This window comes from Schistocerca gregaria, chromosome 4 (assembly GCF_023897955.1).
Source record: "Schistocerca gregaria isolate iqSchGreg1 chromosome 4, iqSchGreg1.2, whole genome shotgun sequence".
Taxonomy (NCBI): domain Eukaryota; kingdom Metazoa; phylum Arthropoda; class Insecta; order Orthoptera; family Acrididae; genus Schistocerca; species Schistocerca gregaria.
This window is the reverse complement of record NC_064923.1, coordinates 480,366,898-480,376,978: the sequence shown is the minus strand read 5'-3', so window position 1 is coordinate 480,376,978 and position 10,081 is coordinate 480,366,898.

Genomic DNA, 10,081 nt, shown 5'->3' with positions numbered 1-10,081 from the left:
TTCCGCTATTTCAAGATAGTTCATCCTACTATCTTTGTGGCTGTAGTGTAATACTTCATGTTTCATCTTGTAACTATGATCTTCTTTAAGAAAGTGACCAGCAAAAATAGCACTCCAGCTATGGAAAAGAGATGAGCATATAAAATTACTTGTAATTGTGGTAAATTGTATGTAGGTCAGTGTGGCAGGTCAATATGCACCCCCTTCAAGGAACTCCACAGAAATTGGAAACTTAGAGAAGGAAACTCTAGTTTTATAGATCGCCTGCTTAAAGAAGGCCGAATTACAAGGTGAAATACGAAGTATTACTTCACATTAATAAAGTAAGGAATATAAACTATCTTGGATTAATAAAAATTAGTGAACATTCGTCCATCAGACCAAGCTTAAACTCATCCATTTTCTTCTAAGAACAATTCTTGTAATTTATGCAGTTCATTAATTATTCTCATATTTTGTCTTAGTTAAATAACCTTACATAGCATTTACACTTAAATAATCCCTCCTGATTTATTCCCAAACCTAACTTTAACATTTTTCGCCTGTAGTAATGGAGATACTTTGTGGACGCACTAACTGAAAATCTTTGATCTAACTAAATTTCACTGCGCCGCATACCTGACGATGGTGTAACAAAATTTCACTGCACCACATACTTATCCTTGTACCTGACGATGGTGTAACAGCCGAAAACCGGTTTGTGAAGTAAATAATAAATATTTTACAATGTTACACCAGTACCGTGTGTTTTCATTTATAATGTACAAAATATTCTACCAAGAACAGACGGAACTGTCAGTCAGTGCAAGAGGTACATAACTTTCAGAGGAAATTCAAATGACCTCCATAACATGTTAACATTTCATAATAACTTTCTGAAATAAAATACATAAATAAAATCCACTGAAGAAAGCACAGAAAGTCTTTTAATACGGATGGGTAAAAGGAAAGTAGGGGAGTAGAAAATGTCAGCCGTCTTAAAACTTTTTTGTTTTTTGCTTTACTGTGTAGCTGTGGTGGTTAATCGGAATATTAATATGCTATTCTCTTACCTGAGGACATATTCTACGACTTTCACAGGGTACAGCCTTATTTTTTGTACTTAACTACATCGAAAGTAAAAGGCATACAATGCAATGCTTGTGGAAAGTGTCTCCATCATCAGCTATTGTCTTTTCTTAGATAATATCGGTTGCTAATGACGCACTGCACTGATACATATTGAACAATAATAGAACACATAAGCGCAGGAACTTACTATTTCAGCCGATCTCACTTTTTTTTCAGAGATTGCAAATAAATTACAAAATATTCTCCTGCTCCACACATCCAACATGTGACCAGTCTCTAAATTTGGTACACTACCCTACACCACACCCGTCTTCTTCAAATGACGTCAGCCACGTAATGCACTTTTCAGTCTCTTCTGCTGGCCTATTGTCTCCAGTAAATTGCAATTTTTTTCGGAGTTTGTTAGTTGGCTACTTATGGCCACCCTCTGTGTATTTATTTTCTTTTGGAACACCCGACTTAAGTTCAGCTTTCTTCAATTATCTTTCAGCCTTTCTTTCTTACGCTTTTAATTTCTTCTCTTTGGTGGCGACATTTTCCTCCTCCAACTGTTGTTTAAAAGGTGATCATGTCATGATCTCACATTTCTGTTTTGTTGGCGTTTGGAGACACATCAAGGTGAGTGGGATGTAAGTGATACCGGACGTAGACTGTACGACTGCCTACCTGACACAAGGAGCGGCTGAGGATGAAACATGTCGAACCCAGTCTCGGCATGTGACATGAACACGGACCTCATTCCACACACTTAAACCGCGTAAGTCTGAGGCAGACACCTTCAAGAACCTGCGGAGAAAAAGGCTCCTCAGAACACATTGTCTTCTTCTGTGATCAATAAGTGAACAACAGACGTACACTGCACTTAGACCATACAGAAGCTGATATAAATAAGAGGCCAAGAACAATAGAAGCACAATTAAATGCATTAACAGACGGTATTTCAAAAACATCAGCTGAAGAGCACCTGCGGACAAGACATAACGGGCATGCCTATGTGCAGCCTAACAACGAGCTTCAGAGTGTGGACAGCGAAACTCGTGGTGACACGATAACAGAGACAATGATGAGAATTAGGAGGTGGAAGAAGACGAGATGTAACGGTAAATAAGACACCTAGAGTTATGAAGCAGACGTAACATGCCAAAACGCAGTGACAAATTATACGTATCAGTCAAATAAAAGTTAAGCATAGCGAATATTAGAGCAAATGATGTGTTGATATTCATTGATAAATACGTAACGTTAATGCAAGGGATTGTAAATACCATTTCTCTACTACTAAATGTATTTTGTTGTGACACCAGTGGTTATGGTCTAATTTATTTTCTTCTATGAACAAATGATGTAATTTGTATATAGTCGAATATTTCGTGTGTCACATGCAGTATTTTTTCTTAGTTAAATAATCTTACGTAGCATTTACACCAAAATAATCCCTCTTGTTTTATTCCTAAACCTAACGATAAAATTTTTCATTTCTGGAAATAGAAGTATTCTGTAGACGCATTAGTATCACTAATTTCCATTAATTCAAGATATTTCATCTTCCTTCCTTCATGGATGTGAAGTAATACTTCTTGTTTCACCTTGTAACTTTGACCTTCTTTAAGTAGACGATCTGTAAAACTAGAGCACATGATGTGTCAGTTGTTGCGATTGGATTCGTGATTTCCTGTCGAGAAGGTCGCAGTTCGTAGTAATAGACGGCAAATCATCGAGTAAAACTGAAATGATATCAGGTGTTCCCCAGGGAAGCGTCCTGGGGCCTCTGCTGTTCCTGATCTATATAAATGACCTGGGTGACAATCTGAGCAGTTCTCTTAGGTTGTTCGCAGATGATGCTGTAATTTACCGTCTAGTAAGGTCATCCGAAGACCAGTATCAGTTGTAAAGCGATTTAGAAAAGATTGCTGTATGGTGTGTCAGGTGGCAGTTGACGCTAAATAACGAAAAGTGTGAGGTGATCCACATGAGTTCCAAAAGAAATCCGTTGGAATTCGATTACTCGATAAATAGTACAATTCTCAAGGCTGTCAATTCAACTAAGTACCTGGCTGTTAAAATTACGAACAACTTCAGTTGGAAGGACCACATAGATAACATTGTCGGGAAGGCGAGCCAAAGGTTGCGTTTCATTGGCAGGACACTTAGAAGATGCAACAAGTCCACTAAAGAGACAGCTTACACTACACTCGTTTGTCCTCTGTTAGAATGTTGCTGCGCGGTGTGGGATCCTTACCAGGTGGGATTGACGGAGGACATCGAAAGGGTGCAAAAAAGGGCAGCTCGTTTTTTATTGTCACGTAATAGGGGAGAGAGTGTAGCAGATATGATACACGAATTGGGATGGAAGTCATTACAGCAAAGACGCTTTACGTCGCGGCGAGATCTTTTTACGAAATTTCAGTCACCAACTTTCTCCTCCGAATGCGAAAATATTTTGTTGAGCCCAACCTGCATAGGTAGGAATCATCATCAAAATAAAATACGAGAAATCAGAGCTCGAACAGAAAGGTTTAGGTGTTCGTTTTTACCGCGGGCTGTTAGGGAGTGGAATGGTAGAGAGATAGTATGATTGTGGTTCGATGAACCCTCTGTCAAGCACTTAAATGTGAATTGCAGAGTAGTCATGTAGATGTAGATGTAGAAGGGTTTTATGACTGAGCTCCTTCCTCTTGTTTCCCTTCCTAACCGTGTTGCTATGTGAGTAGAGAAAGAATGCACTGAGCTGATAGCATCACGCGGCCTTTTACTGAACTTTGTTTTCAAAAACAAAACCAATCTTCCCATTTCACTTGAAATATGGCTGAGTAACAAGCGTATTTGAAATAGCTCAGCATTACTTCATTCTAGTATCTGTTCTAGTTGCATATGACATTGAGAAATAGAGTTTTAGCAAAACTTTTCTGATGTAGTTTTCAGGTGCTCTTAATACTGTTTGTGCGTTATTATGATTCAGACGAATAAATGAACAGTTTAGAACGATTAAACAAAATGGTTCATCATTGAATTGAATGGAGATGATACTTTTGGTTCTGAGTAAACTCGGTATGACAATAACTGAGTTCTTTAAAACCAAAGGTACTGGATTCAGTGCTCGGCTGCCCCACGGATTTTTCTTCCATTTATCGCTTTTTTCACCTCTGGCAACGAATCATTAATTTGAAAAATGCCAAATTTTGTCCCTGTAAAACTGTCTGAACCTGTATAGCTGGCAGGGTAAGCAAATAAATTCAAAATTCTGAAGAAATTAAGCACATACCACCTCCAACGGGATCATGCCCCGTAAAGTACTGTGACGATCAACCAACGAATTGGGATGGAAGTCATTACAGCAAAGACGTTTTTCGTGGCGGCGAGATCTTTTCACGAAATTTCAGTCACCAACTTTCTCTTCCGAATGCGAAAATATTTTGTTGAGCCCAACCTACATAGGTAGGAATCATCATCAAAATAAAATAAGAGAAATCAGAGCTCGAACAGAAAGGTTTAGGTGTTCGTTTTCCCCGCGCGCTGTTAGGGAGTGGAATGGTAGAGAGGTAGTATGATTGTGGTTCGATGAACCCTCTGCCAACCACTTAATTGTGAATTGCAGAGTAGTCATGTAGATGTAGATGTAGATGTAGATGTGTAAGGTGCCGACAAACTGGCCAACAAAACACTGATTGTTATTCATGGATAAATACGTAATGTTAATACAAAGAATTATAAGTACCATTTCTCTACTAGGATATGTAAAGTATTTTGTTGTGACTGGCGCTCAGCAGCTCGAAGAAGAAATTCCGAGGTATTCTCCGTCATACACAGTCGGTAATGCCACTAACAAATCTCTCCTTTGTCGCATCATCTTTTTAAATTCTTCTTAAAACAACGAAAGTTATTTATATTTCAGCATCACGTTACCCGCAATTTTTAAAAAAGCATTTATTCCGTATCAGATGTTGCAGAAAAAACAAAACATAAAACTATAAAAATCACGGCAAACGACAACTCTAATATGCACGACCTGTTTTAAAATATCGATTAACACTTTTTTAAATTTTCAATAAACACAAACAAATAAAAGAAATTTCACCTTTCTGAGCCCTCAGTTTCCACTTTCTTACCTCCACTTTAGAGGTTTTGGCGACGGAGAGATGTTTTCATTGATTTTATTGAAAAACGAATGCTGCAGATCTAGAAGTGTTTGGAGACACCGGAAGACTGAAGTTTTCAGTGTTGGCGATTGACCAGAAGCTGAAGGTACAGAGTGGAAAACGTTCGTGAACTCAAGCAGCCTAATTCTCATTGGTTACATAACATACGAGGGCTATTCGGAAAGTAAGGTCGATCGGTCGCGACATGGAAACCAATGATAAAATCAAAAATGTTTTATTTGCAACAGTTAGCAACACATTCCACCTATTTCTCTACACAGTCGCCGCTCCGACTTAAGACATTTGTCGTAGCGTTGTACCAAATTTTCAGTACCCTCGTCGTAGAAGAGAGCATCCTGCGTTTTCTGCCAATTATCTACCGTTCGTCTACAGCTCGTTGTCTGTGCCAAAATGTTGTCTTCATAGCCAGCGCTTCAAGTGAACAGAGATAAAACTCAGGGAGAGCCTATTGAGGGCTGCATTGTTTGTGATGAAACACTCCCCATCGAAAACGCTGCCAGAGCATCTTCATTATCCCTGCAGAGTATGGCCGAGAATTGTCACGAAGAGCGTAACGTTTGATAGTTACATAGGCTGCATGCTATCATGTTAAGTATCTCACTGGGCCTTCTTCATACCTGGCGGGAGACGCTATTTATCTAGGCATCTCTGCGTGGTCACTTCGCGCTCAGGACTGGAAACAATGACCTGACACGATCGACGAGAATACTAGAACATTGCCGAACACATTTGTGCAAAGCTTCATCGGATTTTCGCTGTAGTTTCCGATTCGCTCCCGATCGGACCTTACTTTCCGAATAGCACCCCCCCCCCCCCCACTACTTTTCCAACGTAGATATCCGATATATAACAACGACGTTAATCATTTACCTTAAAAAGAGGTACTACAGGCCTACAGATATCACCCATTCCTTAAGAGCTACAGCAACCACGATCAGGCACTCAGAGCACACACAGCACAGACGAGAGGAACAAGTTATTCGATTCCAGTGCACGTGGATACACAAGCTTGTTACTGCTTAGATCTTTCGTGCTCCAGAAAGCGTAGAATATAAAGAAGCATCCATCATCTTGCATGAACAGCGTTGTTTGTCACAAACTTTTGTTTATATTGTATTAATGATGGGCTGTCCTTTCCTCTGGATGTCGACGTCACATCACAACGAGCAGGAAATACGGCCCCTTTTTAAAAACTCTGACGCCTAGAGCCGCAGCTGTTGCCTCATCGTTCTTCAGGCGCGACATTAATCCGCACACTGCATCCAGATGCAGCGAGAGAGAATTAAAACGAGCAACAAAAAGGGTTCCGGAGAAGTGGTTGTAGCGGCACCGGTCGCTCGAGAGGCGTGTTAACTAATCCCGGCAGCCGCCGGACAGCTCACTTCCTCGAAGACGCCAGAAATGCGGAGGGATCCTGCTGGATGTCCCCGCCGCGAAAGCACTCGAGTTATGCGACAGGTGCGCGCGGCGGGCGGCCATACAACCATTAAAAGCGGCGGAAATATGAGAGACTCTGCGACGGCGGCTGCGCGCCCCCGGCTGTCGGTCTGTTTACTGCAGACATGTCGAGACGCTGCAGTCGCCGCGCCGCGCCGCGCCGCGCCGCGCCGCGCCGCCGCCGTATTTCATTTTCTTTATAAGATCCGCGGCGCGTCTGCGAGAATAATGCATTACACACGCGGCCACGTCACGGCCCATATAACTTACGGCGCGGCCGCGACATGTCGCTGTAAGCGACCGACCGGCCCTCGAGCCGGGGCAAGAAATATCCCGCCGTAATTTAGATGCCCAACCGACTGCTCTTATTCATGTCCGAGCCATGAGCGACTCTAATTTGTTTCTGCGCGCGCAGTATAGGGTTTCGCTTCGCGAGTTTTTAGATCACCGAGCGAACGGCTCCTCGGATCAGCTGCCCTGCCGTAGTCGAGATGGGAGTTCTCTGTCTCGTACGGAGAATCTGAATGAAATAATTTAGCCGGAACAGTCTAGAGCAATACGTCCGTGTATGGCATTCTGGGCTCTTCTTTAAGCTCCCGACCAATGCACTCCCCATAAATTATGTTCGCCTTACCACATCCTTTTCTCTCTAACCGCCAGTTTTAGGTCGCAACCAACAACACCAACTTCCGTACTTTCATCCAACTGCAGGTGTGCCTAAAGGTTCTGTCCTATCCCCTCTCCTGTAAGTCCTCCACACTGCCGATCACCTACCGTATGCTGATGACATCACCTTCCTCGATCTCTGCCCTACCCTCCAGATATCCCACGATCCCTCCAGTTCCATCTCAACCAGTTCATATCATAGTGCAACCAGGATCAACCCTACCATAACCTAGGCAATAATTATAGGCCGAATCACCCGCTCCGACGAATTTTGCCTTACTATTCGTGAATGTCCTATCTAGTTAACTAATACACTAAAATACCTCGGACTAACACTAGTTCGCCAACTAACATGGAAGCCCCTCCTTCTAATCATTCAACTCAAATCCCATATTAGACTAAAACTGTAAAAACTACTAACAGGCCGAACACGAGGATTGCATTCTTCCACAATCCTTGACATTTATCAAGCCATGATACGAACCATCCTCTGCTATGCAAATGTGGGACTGACTTCCGCTCCTCCTCCTTTTATCGCGTCCTACAAATCCTCGAACGGCATGCACTCCACGTAGCCTTTCGAATCCGCTTACCCTCACCCAACTGCAGCCTCTACCAACATATAAAATTACCGACCCTAATCTTCCATCTTGAACACCTCCGAATATCCTAAATTACTCTAAACTCTCCACCACTCACCCCCTAGTTTCCCTCATAAACTCTTCCTTGCCTCTTACACCACATTGCTCCAACATTACACTTTCAGACCCTCCACTTTCTCTTCCAACGAAACCTTAATTACCTTCCCTAACTCGATTGTGAAATCAGCCCTGATATTTACCAATCTTAACAGGTCTAGGAGTCCATACCACCGTCCCCTTGTTTGGGCTCACTTCCCCTCCAATGCTCTCCAGCCACTTCCTAGATATTGATTCGAAACTGCATACCTCTCCACTCATTCCCAATCCCTCCTCCAAACACCCACCTTCACAAACAGCCTGTTATACACTATCTGTAAATGCTACGCTTCCATGACATCCTTATCCCTAGTACTCGCCATCCACTCATGTCCCCCCTCATCTATGAATCTATTTTAATCACTCAACGCATCTGTCTTTCTGTTTTACCTTACACAGCTTTCTATCTGTTTTTATATTATCCACTTTTAGGTGTCTAAATTTTAATTAATCGCCAATTAAACCTTTTTCGTTTCAATTATTAAATGTCGTTCAGTCTTTTTATTGTATAAAACGTTTATTTTTTTTTTTTTTTTTGAACCGCTATGTCTATATTTTACATTGTGTTTCTAATTATTTATTCTCATGTGGCTGAAGGGCGACAGATTGTACCCGCCAATCAGCCACCACACCCCCCCCCCCCCCCCATATTGAACAGAGGGGTGGGATGGGAGGGGGAATGAAGTAACAATACGAAAAAAGAGCAGAGATGCTCTCGGTCACCAAAGCTGTTCAACATATGTCGTAAAGAACTGATAGGTAAGGCCATAGGGGCCTAGAGGGTAATTTTAATTGGAGGGGAAAGGATTAAGACAATAAAATACGAGGATGACCATGTAGTGCTGGCGTAATCAGAAGATGAGCTACAGGAGATGATCAAGAATATTGCAAGAAGGGCCGAGCAGTGTGGAATGAAGATAAGTACAAGAAATATAAAAGCGATGAGAATAAACAAGAAGGAAGATCAAAGATAGAACAAGTAAAATGCTTTCTAAACCTGAGAGGTTTAATGACACTGAACGGAAGATGTTTAGAAGAAATAAGGTGGAGGATATCTGTAGCAAAGAGAGCATTAGAAAAGGAGAAGCAATTACTAGTACCTGAAAGTATTCCCATAGAACTGGGGAAAATATTTGCCACATGTATTACCTAGCGTGTAGTGTTATACAGTAGTGAATCATGAAGAGTTAGAAATGAAGTAGAAAGATGTGTGAAAAGTTTTGAAATGTGACAATGGAGAAGAATGTTTCAGGCGAAGTGAACTGTCTGACTTAAAAATGGAGAAATAATGAAGAAAACAGGGGACGAAGAAGAAGATTGTCGGAAGTGATAAGAAGAGGAAAGAAATCTTGATTGGGATATATATTTGTCTGTAACAAAGACTTATAGTGGGAAAAATGGAACGAATGAAAGAAAATTGGAACGATGGGTGAAATCATTAGAGGACAAAACTACAAACCAGTAAAGGAGGATGCTAGGAACAGAACATAACGAAGAGCCTTCAGTTGGAATCTCAGATACGCTAAAGAAGAATCTAAAGCAGTCTCTACACACCAAGCGTCCTATCCGAGCCCAAATTATGTCACCTCCCCCTTTAAGAGCATGAAATTATTCCCGAACTCCACCTATTCTATCAACCATAACCTTGAAAGTAGCACGTTTATAACACCTGCAGTTATTTTCAGCATTTAATGTTATGGGGTCGTAAGTTTCAATGTTTTTATCCGTATATGTGTCTGTAATTTTCTAACCTTAACTCAGCTGTAGGAGCTGGGAGAAGAAAAGAATGTGTAAGTAAGCGCACAGGTCAAAAAATTGTTCACCACCAGGAGATGTCATGGTTATACGGTATGATACAACCTCTAGCCAAGACAATGGCTCAAGTGGGCAAGGAAGAAGTATAACAAGTTTCTTGAGATATGTCATATCTAGTTAAAGATTATTTTGTTTTGTAGAGCGACCAAACTGCGGGGAGTTGATTGCTGCATTTCCTATGCTGTTCCTATACCCTTA